We start from the raw sequence: 19,892 nt of genomic DNA on the forward strand, positions 1-19,892 counted from the left end.
CGTGAGGGTGAAGGTTGGAAAATCCCTCCAGCAGTCCATCGCTGAGCAGGTCTTTCCTTCCTGAAATGCAGTGCAGAAAGAAAAATTCTGGCATGTTGGGCAGCTCATAAATACTGGATCTTCAGTAAATGGAATAGGGCTCTGAAGTGGTCCGGTCGTTTAGTGTTGGCCCTCAACACTTTATTACTGAGCGATTTTAAGGTTGATACCTGCTTATGCCACTTAGGCCACAGCCACCCAAGGACAAGTGTCCAAGAGAGCATAATTGTAGTCTCTCTTTCTTGCTGGGTTGACCCTCCTTTGTCCACCATCGCTCAGCATAATGTTATCTGTCTCGTAGCGGATGATGGAATCGGCAGTTAGCATTTTTCTCCAAGTGTGTTGAGCTATACAGCATTTGTTTCCATTTAGAATGTGTGGTTTTGCCACATTATGTGCAATTATATGGAATTGCATTGTGAACTTTGCGAATCATTACACCATTAATTATTTTTAAAAATATATTGATATTGTTTATGTATTAATATATTTATTAAGGATTTTGTGATCTGATCCCGTACATATATTCGTAGAACTATTTTTAATCCAATGCTGTTTTAACCGCATTGTTCAAAGTGCCATCTGGTGTCTTGAAGGCACCATTAACGGAAATTCTTGCCAAGGGACAGCACTGGGCAGCATAATCAGAGGTGAATAAAAGAGTTTAGAGTCTGCAGTGTGGAGCTAGTTTACAGTGGAACATAAAAACAGACCATAATATCTGAAACGCTAAAAAAAAACTATCACTGAAACGCTCTGTTTTACCAGCGGGAGAACCGCACACTTTTCTTCTGTTTTTAAATCAGCTCTAAAGAGAACATTCAGAACCGAGGGGAGGCTAATGCTAATACACACATGATTTGGGTTGCTATAGAAACCCAAATCACAGCACACTCACCCACCATAAACGAGTTGTCTTTCCCATCAGTCGTTCAGAGTGTGTACCGCTACACAACACTGATTTGTCTGCAGGAGCTGAATGGTCAGGGAGGAGAGTCAGACTGGATTATAAAATATTACACACCCTACAAACTTGATCAGGACAATCTTAATATTAATACATCTGGAAAAAAGCTGGTTCATACAAACACATAGGCTTTTTTTGAATCGTTAATAACTGCAGTTGATAAGCCAATTTTAGTACTTACAGCACAGCCCCCACTCAAATAAATCAAATCAATTTAAATTAAATTGAAATCAATTAAATGAAATTAAACAAACACAAAGCAAATGAGTGCATGTATCACTCAGCAAGGACAAGCATCTTATTTTCCTGATTAATTCTGTGTGCTGTGATGAAAGGAAGTAAGAAGTTAATATAGAAAAAGAAAGAAAGATGTTTATTTGGAAATATTACAATTTTTGGAATGTAGTAAATATTATACCTGGACATCCTTGACGCTTTTGATCGGTTACAGGTTACAGAAAATAAACAAATGACATGACTCAAGGACGACAGCTTTCACCATCTGCCATACTTCGTCAGAGGAAGCTACTGATGCATTTTTTCCCTCAGAACAGACCTATCAGTGACGTCATAGCCCGGGCTAATGAACGCTGTGTGAAACCTGCTTATAGGAGCCGGTAAACAGTATCCAAATGCCATGTGACTCTTCAACGTGACGACATGGGCTTTCCCTTTTCATGCCAAACCATTGTTGTTGTAAAGAATTCCAAACTTGTAGTTCCTAGATGTTTCTTGATCCTGGGTAGAAGAGGTCCCAGGGGGGTCAGGTACGCTGGGTGTGGAGCTCTTTGCATGTTCAGCGGAGTAGCCATGGAGATGAATATGTTGGATTGTGGGAAACCCATCACCAGGAAGCAGTTGCTGCAGGGGGAAACATATGTGGTGAGAGGAGAGAACCAGAAGGCTGCAACTTGGATGTCCAGTGGGCCATCTGTCCCCAACCCTGACAGGAGCCAGACAGCCCTGAGAGGCAGAGCAGCTCTCCCAAACTCCAACCCCGAAAACAGCTTGAAATCCCTAAGGGAGAATTTCATAGCCATGTGCAACAAAGACAAACGATGGGGGCTGCCAACACGGCTTTTAGCCCTCCGCGAATGTATACATCCATCGCATGCCTTTGTCCGGCGTTGTGTTTTAGAAGCTGGCACACTTCAAAGGGAGAAAGCATGGCTGGAGTTCGGCTTTATTTGAAGATTTAGAGCCAAGCTCTTTTCAGAAATGTGTCAATGTGTGACATGTCCCTGCCTCAAGCCTTGATTCCTGTCCCGGAACTCAACCCATGGTGTTTCAACCCCCTAAGATAAATGGTTTTAAACAATTTGTTTTAAACAACATATGCTTAACCCCTTAACCCATTAAGGGGTGTAATAATGTGCAATAAGCCCATTAAGGGGTTAAACCTCTTCTAAATAAATGGGTTTGTGGTGGACAGTTGCAGCTATGGGTTTTGTAGTTCCTTCAACATTTGAAGCAAGATTATTGTATAATTGTTTGAGCACCCCAAAGCAACCTTGGTGTCACAAGGTGTCATATCTTAATTAGCTTGATAGGGCTATGACTTGTTTACAGTGATCAGTGGGAAACTCCTCAAACTTTGTACCACCAGTCAGCAGTCAGTGTCTTTTCTAGGCAGCTGCCTAGCACTCTGATAATGAATCCATTAAAATAATGCAACCCAATTGCAGCAGAGCACGATATAAGAAGATAATAGCATAGCAATAGCACGGGGGCAGTGAACAGGAGCGATGGCCCAAGCAAACCAAGCAAACCTTCAGAGAGAAGAATTGAAGAACTGCTAGTGGGGCAAATCAGAGACCTCTCATTGAATTCAGAACACCTTCAGTAAATTTAACACTATATAGATTTAGCACTATGGGAGTGGTGGGGGGTGGTGGTGAATGGCTGTACTGTGCAGCGACACCTGCATTAAAAGGACCTTCATGAAAGAAAAAAAAAAAAAAACGTTCCTGGGTCGTTACCACAACAATTAGCCTCAGTAGTTTTCAAAGGGACATTTGAAGACTTACTTTTTGCCCTCAATAAGTAAAGGTTGCCAAAGTGTTATTTTCCTGAATTTTCTAAGGAATTCCCTTTAATACACCCCAGCAAACTTTAATATACCCCAACTAGCCTGATGTTCTAGATAACACATAAGATTTGTGTCCTATTTATCCCATAGTAAAAAGCACAAGGTCAGTTGAGGCTCGTTTTCTTGTTATTACAATGTATAGGTCTTTCTTCCAAGATGTACTTGGGTGTTGTGCCATTACAAATGCCATTAGCAATAGAAGCAAAGGCATTATTTAAGCACGAAGATTAAATAAATGACCTTTTGAAGTTCTTTGGCCAGGAAATGTGCAGTGCAGATCCTTGTTTATTATGTTTATGTTTTGTTTTTGGTGTAAACCTCTGAAGCTGAGATGTATATTAAGATACAGCCGTGGATTTATTGATATCAGCACAAATTCTTCTGCTAAAGCGATATTTGTTTTGTGTTTTAATGAGTAACACCTCTGATGTAAGGAAACCTCATTTGTTGCTCATTTGTTGCGCATCGCATAACAGAATCCCAAAACCTGGCTGGAACTTTTTTGGGCCTGTGGATAAGAGGATCAGTGTCTGTAGGAGCAAGAATGAAGCATACACTAACCAGAACACCCTGTCTACAGTGCAGCATGGTGGTGGCTCTGTGATGCGCTGAAATTCTAGGGGAAAACGTCATGCCTTCTGCGAGGAAGCTGAAACTTGGACGTCAGTTCACCTTTCAACAAGACAATGATCCCAAGCATACCTCAGAGTCCTCCAAGGCTTGGTTTCAGAAGAAGTTCTGGAAGATTCTGGAGTAGTCGTCAGAGTCACCTGACTTGAACCCTATAGAAAATCTTTGCTGGGATTTGAAGAAGACTGTTGCAGCACAGGAACCCAAGGATATTAGTAAACTGGAGGCTTCTGGCCATGAGGAATAAGACTAAGAGTCCTCAGGAACTGTCAGAAGCTGGTGCCTGGCTATGCCTCATGTTTGAAGCAGGGGTTGAATAATTGTGAGACTGCAGACGTCATTAAAAGTAAAATTTGGAGAAAGGGCTTGTTATATTGGTTGTGTTGAGCTATTTAAATTGTTGGGGCTCGATTGGTTTATTGCAAACAGCTGAAAGTTAGTGAATGTTGCTAATACCCCTCATTTGCAATGGGGGTTGGATAAATGTGATTGCTGCTGTATATATCCATTCAAATGTATTGCTGCATGCAGCGTGCCTTGGAAGTGAACTGAATAATGATGAAAAATAATCACAGTCTGTTTTCCTATTTATTTTCTTTACTCATGGGGTATAGGAAGAAATTAGAATGCCCTTGATTTGATGAGGGTTACTGATGTTGTGTGTTGAACAGTTTTCACATTGTGAGAAGCACTGAGCTGAAATGACCATATATTTTAATTTTCCATTCTAGAACAGACCTGAACCATATTTAGCACCAGGAAATGTGTTTAGATCATATATTGAATATTTCTTTCTTATGGCATTTTTGCAGTACTACAATTCATGTTACCACAGTATTTTGTAAATGAAATTAATTTTTTAACCTTAGGGGACTTTCCTCCATGTTTAGGACATTTTTCTGGTCTCCATTAAAATTAACATAAGAATTTTCAACACAGTCAGTAGGCTAAATGTTCTGAGAAGAGCTCAAACTCCGCCTCCTTGTCAAATCTACTCATTGTCTGAAAAGGGGAAGTCTCCTCTGTCTTTATGCTGGCAATGATGGATGATCCAGGGAAGCATATTCAGATGTTTGTCAGTCCAGCAACATTTTAGGAGTTTAAATGGATCTTCTTAGGTTGAACGGATCTTCATTGACACCAACAGCAAACCCTTATGTCTTGAATCAGAGCCTCATGACTTCCTCATTTACTGGCCTTCATGTTTACTGGAAATACAAAAACACAACAGGAATATCTTACCCTCATTACGACCCTGTCTAGCCATGGGTCCTATAGACTCATAGTAGTATGGAACACTAGTCGCACTTGTAGAGACCGGAGGCTTCGCCCTGAGGGTGGTCCCTGCCAACATAAATGCCAATGGTTCTGCTCAAGGTTCTTATTTTAGTCACTCATGTCATCACTGTTTAAGGTGGCAATGCCAAGTTTTTTCATCTTGACCAAACTTCGCTGCGTTGGTAACTAAGAGGACTTCAGCTGAATCAATGTCCAGCGTCCCACCATCCACCCCCCACTCAGGGCTCTAATGACCCCTCTTGAATGTGTGAACACTGTGCCAGGGCTCTAAAACAGAGGTTTTAGGAGCAGCAATTTAGAACAGTGGGAAACTCTCCGGCAGCTTGGTTGTAGAGCCAGCCATAAATTGCTTTTGTCTAATCAGTCAGAGGAACAGTGAGTTTGTGCCGTATTGTTAGGCATGCTAGAGGCTCTCACACCGACATAAGATTAAATACAATAAATATATCTCACGCATTCATAATGGGCTGTCAAGAAGATGTCAGCACCAAATATGGCCAGAATCATAAATGGCCCTAGAAACATCTACATTGATCATAGCAATGGAACTAGATGCTAAAGTACAGGCATTAGTTAGGCTACAAACACAGCAGCTTGACATTACTCATATCACTCATGGACATCCCACCCAACACATTTGCCGCCATTCATAACTGTGCTGAGCTCCTAACCCTAAAAGGTTAGGTTACTCCCTGTTTAAGGTTTAGGTTAAGGTAACGGTTAGGATTTAGGGTTGTTTCAAGGGTAATGTTAGGGCTAAGGTTTGGTTTAGGGTTAGGATTTAGGGTTAGGTTAAGTTTACAGTTAGGATTCAGGGTTGATTCAGTGGCAATGTTAGGGCTAGGGTTAGACTTAAGGTTTGGTTTATGGTTAGGATTTAGCATTGATTTAATGGTACTGTTGAAGCTGGGGTTAGGTTTAAGGTTTGCTTTAGGGTTAGGATTAGGATTTAGGGTTGAGTCAATGGTAATGTTGGGGCTAGGGTTAGATGTAAGGTTTGGTTTATGGTTAGGTATAAGGTTTAGATTAAGTTTACAGTTAGGATTAAGGGTTGATTCAAGGGTAATGTTGGGGCTAGAGTTAGGATTTAGAGTTGATTCGATGGTAATGTTGGGGCTAGGGTAAGATTTAAGGTTTGGTTTAGGGATAGGATTTAGGGTTGATTCAGTGGTAATGTTGAGGCTAGGGTTAGATTTAAGGTTTGATTTAGGGTTGATTCAAGGGAAAGGTTAAGGTTACATGTAGCAGTTTTCTCTTAAAGTTGGTCTTCCAGACGTCATCTTGACCTCCACGAAGAAGACGCCTCCTAAAGAATGGCACATCTCAAGGTTATGAATATTCACAGTAGTTGACGCCTTTTGTGTTTCCTCACATGATGCAGCTGCCTGTTTCTCCGTTCCTCACGCTACTCGACTTTAGTTTGAGAACATTAAGAGAACATTGAGCATCTTCACATGCTTCCTGAGCAATGTTAGCAGCTTGAGCATTATTGGATTAAGTTGTTACTTTCCTCTTATTGCTCTTGCTCCTCTAAGCATTTGTGTCCTCGAGCAACAGAACACCACTGTTTGACCGCATATTCCCAGATAAAGGAAGACCGCATATCCGAGTCTGCTTTGAATCTCTTTGACGCCATATTTCAAACGCAAAGACCAGCCGTTTTGGAAATTTCATAAAACAAAAAAAAGACATAGTCGCTGTTATTTAAATAAACTTCCCACAATATTTGAAACGGGAAACTCACCTGAAACCTACTGAAACCAGAAAAAGGGTTCTCACTAGGTTCATTCTAGGTATCACATCCATAGTCCATATAGTCTGTTCACTTGGTGGCCTTCTTTGCATAGCCCCCAGACATTTATTTCCAGTCACACAAGACCAGGCTCCCATGTGTATGATTGAGGGTAGACCAAAATACTGAGTACCAGAGTACCGTTTCAAGACCTGTTGTAATTCACTGATGCCATCTGACCAAAACCTCATGATTAGTCCCTTTTTATTGAAGGACGGTTCTTTATTCGTACAGACGTCATGTTGAACTCCCATTCATATTTCTAATAGTGGCTGGTCTCTTTAATTCTAACGGCTTTGTCACTATACATGTTTGTAACCATGCAAAGGCAAACTGACTTTCTTTGTTAGTAGTTAGGTGAGTCTGAAAACAAACATTAGTTATTTGAATAGGGAGGTCATATCACTCAGGTAAGGACTTTATCAGTAAGTCAGCAGTTTGAGAATGACCACTGTACTCAAGGTCCGTTATTCAGTCATTAATGGGTCAAGTAAAGTGAAGTCCAACTTATTTGTATGGTGCTTTTTATAACCTGTTTATTGGCAGGAACCTGGTGATAGAATTTTGTGTCACGACAGTGTGTGTGTGTGTGTATATATATATATATATATATATATATTTTACATTTAAATTTTAGGAAAACTGTCATAGTATGTAAACCACACAATCAATATGTATACAATCTGAATAAAAGGAAAGTTTACTTTGTATGCAATCAGATCAGTGGAATCTGAAGACTTTTGCATGTAAAACTATTCATTTAAAATCTGTACTGTGTTTTTGAGAATCGATACAGTATTGCAAAACATTGCAATGCTCCGATATATCACTATGTTTTTACACTCCTAGTTATTAACCTTGGGAGGAAGTAAGACTAATGAGGGGGACCCATCCTCCTCTGGTCAAATCCACTTAAAATGACTAATAAATGGTATAAAGCCGCCATAACACCACATAAGTTATGCTAATGATTATGCCTAACCCATGAATAACATAATGTTACTGGTAATTGTTAATATGCCCGGCTGGCTTTAGTAATAGCAATAGTAGTCCTGAATCAGTCCCATTATATCTCTAAGTCAGTTAGGAAAAATGAACCACACGTGTTAACTTGGGCTGTCGCATTACTTTGTTTAGTTAGTGTGGCATTAGTGTGTAGTTTCTGAGTCCGCTGACTATTTATGTAATACCCGCTTTTATTTTTGGATAGAAGAATGATTGTAATGGCCATGAATAAGCGAATCCTGATGAAGACTGACAGGTTAACTGGCTTGCTTAATGTCACATTCATAGGGATCACAGGCACTGTTATATTAAAATGGAAGAAAAAAAATAACCCTTTTTTTTCCTCCATCCTCCACTGACAATCAAATCAAATGGGTGGCAGGTCACCTCCATCCTCTCAAGCAAATGAAATCATCAAGGTCCTTTCCTGCCTGTCTCAGTGAAGGTTACTGTGCATTCTGAATTCTCCTCTCGTCATGTGGACAGACTGGGCTTTAAGTATTATTGATACCTGTGTGGCCTAACTGTCTTTGATACTCATGTGCCCAATCCATAAATCTACTTCCCCATTGACAAAGACATCAGAGAGACTGTTTAAGCTCAGAATATGATTTAGCTTGAACCAGCACTGAATCCACATTGTTCATCGGTGTGGGAAATACAGCAGGCTGTAATGGCTACATCCTAACATTTCACATTTCACTAGTTATCTGAGATTTATTCTCAGAAGTGTATGTATATTGAGGCTGAAATTAATGGTAATACAGCCATAATTATCAGCACTATAGTTTTCAGTCAAATTCTGACTGTTTTACTTAACTTACATAGTGCAGTAAGCAGCGTGCTGAGCCTGACGTAGCAACCATATAGATACTATTCTCCTTATTACAAGTCAGTAAAGCGTCAACCTGGTCTTGAAGCTGATGATTTGAGGTAATAATGCTACATAGTATTTCTTTAACGATTAAAGATGGAAGTAGTATAATTTATTTAAATATTTTAAACTATATAAATGTTGTCGCTGCCCAGTGAAAAATATGTATCCCCATAATGGGGGCCCCCAGGGAAAGGTAAAATGTTCTTTGAATTGAAGTCAATGTAAAATAAGAGTCTATTCCAAGTAATTTTACAAGCATTTCTATTGGTCCAGCCATCTAGAATTATTTCCACTATGTACAGAAAAGGGTTCAGAGCATACGAACAAAAATTGAGATGCATGATTTTTTTTTATTGGACAGCAGCAATATGCAGAATGAAAACACTGGAATGAATCATCTAAATATTGAAATTCTATATAAACTTTAAGGCTAATTGTCATGACTGGCTAGATCTGATAAGGAGGGGTGAACACTCGCAGGGATGGTACGATGCAAGAGTATTTATTAAACAACACAAAAGGGGGTAAACCTAAGAAAAAGCAGCAAGTACAGAGCCAAAAGAAAAACCAAACACAACCCTGGCAACGTAAATTGGGCAAAGCTAAAGGCACACCTGAGTCCTGGTGGGACTCTGGGAGCTAGGCTAGCACTGAGGGAACGAACGGGATGAGGAACGATAACCAAAACCAACAGGCAGAGCCTGGGGAAACTCAGGGAAACTAAAGCTGCGCTCGTCAGGTGCTAGGTAAAGTACGTGACGTGAAAACAAGAGCTGAGAGATCAGCTGCAGAACCCAGATGGCATGAGTTAAACAGATCTGGTAACGAGTCTCGCCCATGAACAGTAACGATAATGTGATCCTGAAGAGAGAGGAAGCCTCTTGGACCATCAACGTGAACGCCAAAGCACTTGGTAGTTCAGTATGTTCAATTTTCGGCGTTGAGTGGCTAGCGCTAGCCCCTTAAATACCCCAGCCTCAGGTGAAACATATTACAAAGCAAGAACCAAACAATGAACTTGAATAGCGACACTGAATGGAACACACCTGATGTAAAATACAAGAACAGAGTCCGTGAAGCTATCAAAACGTGAATATCAAAACAAAAGTCCTCAGGAGACCCCCCAGGGCGGGCGCGGCAATGCGGACCTGACACTAATCTGGATTGACGACCGTGGTGTAAAAGTGAATACCGCTCCACAACTGTAGAAAAAATAACAGTTCTTCATATAATGCTGCTTTAAAGGGTGAACAATCAATCTGCAATATTTGCAACCCAAAATGTATCTGATTATTATGTGAATGCCTCAGCCAGCCCACTCAAAGAACGTACTGTATGTGATTGGTCGGGCACTGACAGCTGATACGGTAAAACAATCCGGGATTGGCTAGAGGCTCGTTTGCATGTTGCACACTCCTGCGATATCAGAGTTGCGAAGGCTGATGCCTTAATGGCGAAGAACAAACGCTATAGTGTGCGGCTCCAGCACAAAGCATTCCATTCAGCCAGCTCTGTACATTATGCAGTTCTAATCTGTAGATAAGCAGCCCTGGATTAGAGAACAAAGATGGAGCAGATAATTCTCTCGTTGTACTTCTGTTCAAGGCTGTGTATTCCCAGGCCTCTTATTACAGGCCGATTATTTGGAAAATTGGGGAGAGCTATCTTTAGATCCTGCCCCGATAGGGGATCCACTGCGGGGAGAGAGAGCCCGAGATGTAAACGGAGATTATGGCAGCATCTCAATTCCCATGTTTTGTTATCATTAGCAGGCTAGCTCGCTTGTTGCTGTGCGTTGAGGTGCGGGAGGGGGTCTGGCGCTGTTGGATGTACCGCAAGATTCGGATACCAAACTTTCAGGAAAAAAAACACTTCTCAGTGTGTTCTCAGAATAATTATGAACGGGTGAGTCAGAAGGAAGGCCACTGCGGTCTTATTGTCGAAATGCAGCTTGTTAAGGCCTGAAGGAGCATTCATGAACCCTCTGACCACTGTGCATTGATACAGGCCTGAAACGTCTCCTGTGGGCTCTTTCTTAAGATAGCCTGCTGTGCCATTCACACATCTTCGTGTTTGTGTGGGACTCGTTGTGTATGCTAAATAAGGGAGGCTGTGATGGCAGCAGTGCTGATGGAGGGTTTGACAGAGAGTGAGTCACTCACAGCCGCTCACTGTCCGCAGCCTGATGATGACAGTTTGTGGTGCTAGGGGAGGCTGGATCGGGCGTGTTTTCAGGAGAGAATTGGGTGATTTATCTCAATAATGAGCTTTTTTTAGATGACAAGGCAATTTTGTCCCTCAACTGTGTGTGTGTGTGTGTGTATGTGTGTGTGTGTGTGTGTGTGTGTGTGATTTTTTTTTTTTCTATTTTTGTTGCTTGCTGTCAAGAGTCTGAGCAATGACTTCTCAAGGAGTGGCTTGAAAGAGTGGAAGAGGAGGCAGTCAATCCCAGTGTTTAGGAGGGTGACGGCGATGCTGAGAGAGTATGAACAAAGCCATAATACTTCCACTGAAATCTCTATAGTCATTGCTACCTGTTGTCGGCTGAGATATGCAAGTTTAGGCAGCTGTGGTTGTATGTTTACGTATGCTCATCATGGACATAAATGGCATGGCAGTGTTGGGCTTTCAGTACAGCTGGGCAGTATGATGATATTTTATCGTATCGTGAACAATTTTGTTATCATGATAACAGTATGCTTTTCGAAGATACTGCTAGTTCTTAAAAAAACACTGATCAGCTGCAGGTTTCATTACTAACGGAGTGATTAGTCTGGTTTAATTAGATGAAGAGCAGCAGATGTTGAATAAAAATCACTGTATTCAGTACGGGAGAGAATCTGAATAGCAGTTTATAAGAATGTGTCGCTACTGATTCTTTTAGTCTGTGGTTACATGTATTGTGATAAATATTGTGTATTGTGATATAGTATTTTTACCATATCGCCCAGCACTAGCTTTCAGTAATTTGGCAGATGAGTGTGCAACATACGTCTCTACAGAACGACAATAAAAATGATAATAATTTGATGCACGATAGGGATGCACCGATCTGACTGATACATAAACATAAAATAAAGACCGATTTGATGCTGTTGTTAAATGAATAAACCATATGCATATGAGAGAGACTTAACCCAGTACCCCTCCCCTCGCTTCTGGCTGTCCTTCATTACAGACATAGGTCTCCAACCAAGCAGTTTAGCTCTCGTCTCTCTGTATTGCTGAAGAAACGACAGAAATAGCTAAGCTGTGGCTTTAAAATCTGAAGCTTCCTGATATTTTGTGAAGATACATGTAATCTGTTGATTTTGGACACAAAACCTGGGCCTCAAAACAATGTTCTACCATGTCTGCCTGTTTACCTGCATGCGTGCCTGTTTGTATGAGTGATCCCCCTGCTTGTGCCCCCTCCCTGCGCTGCTCTTGAGTAAACAGAGCGGGCTGCTGAAGGTGACGTGTGTGAATTTCCCAGCTGGATTACTCGCTGATGGTTGACGACAAGTCAAGGGTAGGTTACTCTGATCCAGAGTTATGAAGCCTACAATACCGGTGGTGTGGGAATTGGGTTTGTTAGTGATCAGTGAATTGATTGGTCCTGTGTATCTAATTATCCTATACCCGATCCAGCTAATTTTCTTAGTATCGGGACTGGTATCCGATCCTAGCAGCTGTAATCATGATCGACTATGGTTGGTAGCTTCTCTGTGCCCATATTAAAAAGCAGTTGACACAATATGATGGGGAAGTTTGAGGAGCTCAGTGCAGGTCTCAGTAGGATGACTGTAGATTAACTGTAGATTGTAGATTGCCTTCTGGAGCCATTTCTGAAGAATTGCAGATTCCAAAGTCATCAGTTCAGACATTTATACATAAGCAGAAGTTATTGGGAGGTTTTTACTGTCTATGGCCTACTTGGTCCATAATTGACACCTTGAAGCTTAGCTTCAACCTTTACAGCTGGCCAAAGAAAGAAGGGTTAGATGAACATGTTTACAGGAGTAAAGGTGAGGCATTCAACCCCAAGAACACTGTAACCAACTGTTAAGCATGGTGGTGGTAGCAGCAATATGCTCTGGGGTTGTTTGCTGCCAGTGGAACTGGTACAGTGCACCTGTTGACTTGCTAACTTGCTAAGGAACATTTAACCAAATATTAGGTGTCTTCTATGCATATGTTAGACCCTATATGTGTAATATTGACCCTGTGTTGATTTCATAACCCACCCCACAAAAAACAAACATAAAACTTTTTCAAACTAAAAAACAGTTTGTGAAATCCCTGGAAGCCAAATATTACTATGACATTCATATCAATGAAGTGTGTACTTAAACTTCCAACCACATTTGAATTTTAAGGGGCCATGGTGGACATGTTTATTCATTAGCTTGTTTATGTACGCTATAAGTCTTAGTATTTTTATGGTCCGTGAGCCCAAAATGACCATTTTCACATCACTATTTATGAGGAAACACTAAACCATGACGCTGTCTACTGTAGGTCGTGTCTCAGGCTATTAGCTGACAGATCTGCTTTTTCAGTAAAGCCACGTTGGAAGTCTCTGAACAATGTAATGGCACATTTCAGCGCTCACTTCCTGTTAGAACGAGGAGCCAGGATTAAACAGGCTGTCTTTGTTACTGTGCCTTTAATACTTTCTAATGCTCTCTAATACTTTCAGTGACTTGCTTGGTCATCCAAAAAGCAGCGAAATGTGGAACCAGCAGTTAAGTTGGAAATTCTTATGGCCAAAAAAAGTAAATGTCAGCGGCTTATTTCAGATGTCTTCGTCCGTCGGGTGGCCAAGCAGTGATTTTTCCTGCTCCCAGCAACAGCATTCAATACCTTTTCCACCACACACTCCAGTAACTTACAGACTACAGATTACTGCTGGTCTTGTAGCTTGACTGCATTAACCACCCCTCATCCCCTCAGTTTGACAGGGCGAGCTTCAATGGTTGAATGATGGCTGGTGTATGTAAATATGGTCATGGTTGTGACATCACAGCCATGACTAATCATCATCATCATCTAACTTGTATTTCATCCATATCAATGCTGTAGGTTTACTGAGTTTAATTGACTGACGTGGTTAAAGCTGGAAAGGAGAAAGCTGCTTGAATGGGTCTTCGTACCCTATGATTAGTATGATTGATAGGATGTGATGTGACGCACACTGCTAATAATCCTAACCTTGAAGAGCTTGAGCTGCTTTGATAAAGATGATGTACTGTACATTTCCTGACCTCTTGCCATGTAGAACAGGGCTTATTGTTGGTGCTGTGTTGATGTCAACACATTATAAAGTCCACTACGTTTCTACATTAAGGATGAATCCAATAACACAGACAGATTTCTTGATCTTCCTTAGTAGCCTTGAACCAGCGAGCAACTTGAGCACTCGCTGAGAGGCCGGGTTTTTGGCAAATTGAGAATTTACCTAGTTCAAGAGCAACAACCATGTTGGAGACATTATCAGTAACTTTGTACTCCCTCCGCTACATGTACAATGTGGCTTTCGTTTGCTGCTCTTCTTTGGGAGCATGAGACGCTAGCTGCCACTCATCTGTGATAAAATGCACGGTTACAGTGACACAGGTTTCTACAGCAATGTTATAGCCACCCTACCCTACTGTTTTTTTCATTGATTCCATGGTTTTGGTCTCATTGTAGAGTATTGGGGTCACTGTGTCAGTAAAATATCTTAAGATGGCACGCTGCTGTATCTCTGGTTTTCAGTGACTGAATACGGACACAAATCGCCCTTTCCAAGTTGGGGGGAAGCTTGGACATCTCTTTGATTTCAATGGTCTTTCAGTTGGCAGCAACCAAAGCAACCAGTTTCTGGTGTTTGCTGTGTATGACACAAATGGCATATAGTGTGGATCTTGTTCGGGGCCTTCTTGTAAGCCAAAGTGCTTCCATACACTACCTTTTAATGCAAAGAGTGCTGGTCAGATTTCTCGCTCATCCATCTTGTGAGTCTGTTATTTGTTCGCCACAGACTTTCCGGCACTGCAGTTCCACACCTCTGAGTTACGCCTTTTGCGTTTGGACAACTTTAGGTTATCAATTAACCTTCAGACAATTGTGAATCGATTCAGAATCGTTAATGTCCATGGGATTTTTTCCCCCACCCCTACAATCAGGATTATATAACAGGTCATTTGCAGGTTAGATATCTCACAACTGATGGCCAAACCTTTAGGCAATGTTGTGTATGAACTGTGTTTGGATCTGTTACTGTGTGTGCGTATATAAATGGGCAGTCCTCAGGCACTTTGACCCATCCACTAAACATACTCATTCACAGTAGTGAGCAAATACAGGCAGCAGTCAGCAGGCGTGCCCGGAGGAGTGGGCAGCCGTCACTGCGGAGCACAGGGAGCAGAGAGGGGAATAAAAGCCTTGCTGAGGGGCCCCAACAGTGATAGTTGGCCAACCTGGATGTTTAACCCATAATCATGTCATCAGTAACCTGGTGCTCTAACCACTGAGCCACCGCAGCCTCTATATTTCTGCATGATTAGATTACATATAGCCAACGTTATCGTAATCTGTAAGTTAACGGTAATCGTTAAGTTGTCTAATTACTAATATTTGTTCGCTTCCATTGGTTGGTACTTTACTGACAGAACTGAATGCATTAGACTGTCTACTACTTATCACATTCCCATATCCAGTGGGGAAGGCCAGTTTTGTCTGAAAATATTTAAAACTAGGCCTCTGTACAGTGGGAGTTATGGGTACAGTGCCATGCAAAGCAATGGTCGTTTTTGCAAGGATGAGGATTACAGGCCTTGCTGTGGTATAGGTCACTGAATCCACATTGACGTAGTATGTGGTCTACACATACGCACTTAAGGTAGTAGTATGGTGGCTTGCCTCAATTCAGTGATTCTGTCCATGTTCTCTACATCGCAGAAATCATACTTTGGTGTGTGTGTGTGTGTGTGCAGTAAGACGAGGATGTAGCTGCTGTGGTGGTGACAGTGTCCTTAACTGCGGTTTCTTTCCGCTCAGTGGCTGTGTTCCCTCATGCTGTGCTAAGCCTCTCTGTGGTGATAATGGGGAGATGAGGGGACCAATTGAGAGTGAGTGGAAGGGATGAGGCGTGCTGTCAGCCTCCCCATGGCCATTCACAGGCCCGCCTGCTTTCTGATGGCTGTATTTAACGCTAGCCTGCATCCTCAGGTCCTTCTGACCACATATTTTCCATTCCTTGACCCCGTAACCCTTTTTTGCATTACACATACGCACATCTGCCTTTCCTTATTCCCGGCCTCGCTTAAAAATCAGCACTTGCCTCTTTGTTTTGATTCATTCTTAGTATGGTGATGTGGTGGGGTTCATTCTCATCACCATCAAACCCTTAACCCAGGAGAGGGTCGTTGGGGCCCATTCTCCACCTTTAGTCGTTCCTTGCTGCTGCCTGAGGGCCATTGAAGTCCACGTCTGTCCACTATTTGATGTCGTACGTTCTTTGATCTGCCTTGCTTTCTTCGTCCTGGCACTGTACCTTGCAAGATGGTCTTTGCAAGGCCTAATGATTAGTTTTTGAACAGTGAGAAGGTCATCATGAGTGCCAGTAGCTTTTGTGGTGGTTTGGCAATGAGACCTGGTCATTGATGATGATGTCCTTTGGTAATGAGATGCTTCAGATCACCCACATCATATGCATAATCTGACCTCTTCTCTGTAGGTCCGCTGTGAGGGTCAGGGTTCCGCATGCATGCAAGGAAATTGACTAGATAAGGGATTGCATCAGCCTTCCTTTGGAATTGAAGGAGATGCTGCTGCTGCTGTTGTCGTTGTTGTTGTTGTTGTTGTTATATCAGATGAGCTTGAGTCATGCTAATGCTGCTGCTGCTGCTGTTTGCACTATTCTAGCAAGGCCTTCAGGTTCTGCACTTTCATCTGAGGTCATCCATCCTAAGTACCAGACACTGGTAACTGGTGATGCTATTGGTTGTGTTGGTTAACAGTTTGATCTTTTATACTCTGGTTTCCATTCCATAAGCTCTTAAGATGGTATCCAGGCGGCCTACCAAACTGGAAAGTGTCCAATTTTGTGGAACTACCATCAGCGAAACGAAGGTTGGTGATCATTGATGTGACCACGTCACAAGATACAAAACTTTAAGGTTCTGCTGCCAGACACCACAGGACGCCTTCAGAGGTCTCGTGGAGTCCATTCATGTGTTTTGGTGGCACGAGGTGGACCTTCACAATATTAGGCATTAATGTTTTGGCTGATTGGTGTAATTTGTAACAATGAGCTTTGACTAGTGGTCTCAGACTTTCTGGGCCCTGTGGCATTTATGGTGAATGTTTAGACAAGAGCATTGAGGTGGACTACTCTGTATAACTTAAGCTGACATAAGCCCACAATTCCCATATGAGTGCACTGAGGCTTATTTACATACTGCCACTGCCAGTACGGCAAAGACTAATATTGCCGTAATCATGAGCAATATATTGTGCAGCCCTAGTAAATATAAATACTGTCCCCACCCTCCCCCCCAGCCCTTCCCTCCCTCCCCCCACTCTCTCTCTCATTCACACAAGCACACCCCAGATTTATCCGCACTCGCTCTGTCTGAAAAGGTGCTTAATATTCCGTTACATAATGCCCATCTTGGATGCATAATTGACCCCATAATTCTCACTCCATGAAAACAATGAGCGTGATTTCTAAGGCCTGCTTGAAGAGCACTCCAGCTCATTTAAAGTGAGTTCCAATTAGCCTCTCCTAAATGCTGACGTACTATCACATTAAATGCACAATGACCAAAGTAATTTGCCCCTGCACAAGAATAAATGCAAAGGAACAAGTGCACACAATGTGTTTTTGAATTAAGAATAGATGCATGACTTCTCCATGGTTTTCGCATATTAGGGCAACTTTCCAGCTGATGACAGATAGGTGCTGATTTCCGGGACAGTGTTTATGCTGATTTTAGTTTTAAAGGTGCAGTAGCCTTCCATTCCTGACCATGAACACAAAGCACGCCTCTGAGATCTCTTTTTCAGAGAGATTCATCATCTAATTATGCTGCACTTGGACGCGTTTGGCCAGAGCATGCATCAAACTCCTGTGTATTCACTATCCGGTGTATTCGCTGTCCCATATTGAGCTGTTATGTGTTTATCAGTCCCTTCCTGTGTTAGCTAGGGAGAAATGGGCCATTGAGGAGATGGGGTGGAATAATAGGATGTTGAGGAGATGGGGTGGAGTGATATAATAAGGTGTAGAGGAGATGGGGTAGAGTAATGAGGCGTTGAGGAGATGGGTGAAGAAATTGGTGTTGAGGTAATGGGGTGAGTAATAGGGCGTTGAGGAGATGGGGTGGAGTAATAGGATGTTGAGGAGATGGAGGTGGAGTAATGAGGCGTTGAGCAGATGGGTGAAGAAATGAGTGTTGAGGTAATGGGGGGAGTAATAGGGCGTTGAGGAGATGAGGTGGAGTAATAGGGTTTAGGTGGAGTAATAGGGCATTGAGGAGATGGGGTGGAGTAATAGGAGTAATAGGATGTTGAGGAGATGGAGCTGGAGTAATGAGGCGTTGAGCAGATGGGTGAAGGAATGAGTGTTGAGGTAATGGGGTGAGTAATAGGGCGTTGAGGAGATGGGGTGGAGTAATAGGACGTTGAGGTAGAGTAATAGGACGTTGAGGTGGAGTAATAGGATGTTGAGGTGGAGTAATAGGGTGTTGAGGAGGTGGAATAATAGGAGTAATAGGATGTTGAGGAGATGGAGGTGGAGTAATGAGGCGTTGAGCAGATGGATGAAGAAATGAGTGTTGAGGTAATGGGGCGTGTAAAAGATGCGGTAGAGTAATAGGGCGTTGAATAGATGGGGGAGTAATATAATAAGGCGTTAAGGAGATGGACTAGAGTAATGAGGCGGAGATGGGTGAAGAAATGGGTGTTGAGGTAATGGGGTGAGTAATAGGGTGTTAAGGACATGGGCTGGAGTTCTAGAACGTTGAGGAGATGGGGTGGAGAAATAGGGCGTTGAGGATACGGATGGACTAATATAATAGGGCATTGAGGAGATGGGCTAGAGTAATGAGGCGTTGAGGAAATGGGTGAAGAAATGGTTGCTGAGGTAATGGGGTGGAGGAATGGGGCTTTGAGGAATTCGATGGAGTAACGGGGCATTTAGAAGATGGGGTGGAGTAATAGGGCGTTAAGGAGATGGGGTGAAGGAACGGGGCATTTAGAAGATGGGATGGAGTAATGGGGCGTTGAGGAGATAGGGTGGAGTAATATGGCATTGAGGAGATGGGGTGGAGTAATAGGTCGTTGAGGAGATGGGGTGGAGTTAAAGGACATTGAGGAGATGGGGTGGAGTAATAGGATGTTGAGGAGATGGAGTAGAGTAATGGGGCATTGTGGAGCGAATCAGAACTGGATAGGGCTTCTAATAGTCAATACCCAGTCCGTTCTAATATATGTAGATTGGATCTGATGCAGGTCCACTGGATCAGATTGGGATACCCCTAATTAAACCCAGTCTTCTGAGCAGTAGTGTGTGCAGAGCTCAAGGCCTTCCTTCTCTGTGCTTGCTTTACTCTGACAGGCTGCACCCTAGTGCCTAGTTTTACTAACTGACCGTGATTTCCATAAAGGAGACGGATTTTTCAGTTTAACTCTGAGAAATAAGGAGAAAGAACCTATGCTTAGTGTGACTGTCAGCATTATCCACTGCTGTTATTAGAATCAAAATTTTATTTCGCCTCACAAGTCTGCCTGCACACACGCCACTCTCTCCATCTCCCCACCCCCACTGTATGAGGCTCAGCCGTTTGTGTACTGCAGGGCAGGGATAGAGAGTGGCCTAAGTGAGAGTGACACACTGATCAGCCTGCGTTAATCAGCGGCTCAGCTTTAGAGATGACTGGCGTGTCTGTCACTGTGCCCAGGGTCCATGACGTCAGACAGGACAGGATGGCTGGACGTGTGGGCGCGCATGCGCGTGTGTCCGTGCTGGAGACGGCCGCAGGGTCTGGCTGATTTGATGTACAGACTGAACTCTCTGAGTAATGAGCCGTCTTTTACTCGGAGTACTCCGAGTTACTGAGTCAAGTCAAATGTGACCTGAAGTGTACTTCGGCATTACGCAGGAATATTGCATTAATGGGACTCGGGGGCAGTGAGTAGTGAGGGGCTAGTACTGGTGCTGTTAATG

The 19,892-nt window shown here is 42.6% G+C and overlaps 1 protein-coding gene across 2 annotated transcripts in view; it reads left to right on the forward strand.

The window, feature by feature from the left end:
• tsnare1 (T-SNARE Domain Containing 1) overlaps positions 1–19,892 on the forward strand; it is a 196,207-nt gene that overhangs the window by 11,423 nt on the left and 164,892 nt on the right. The window lies entirely within an intron of this gene.

Source organism: Salminus brasiliensis, chromosome 5, assembly GCF_030463535.1.
Source record: "Salminus brasiliensis chromosome 5, fSalBra1.hap2, whole genome shotgun sequence".
NCBI classification, from domain to species: domain Eukaryota; kingdom Metazoa; phylum Chordata; class Actinopteri; order Characiformes; family Bryconidae; genus Salminus; species Salminus brasiliensis.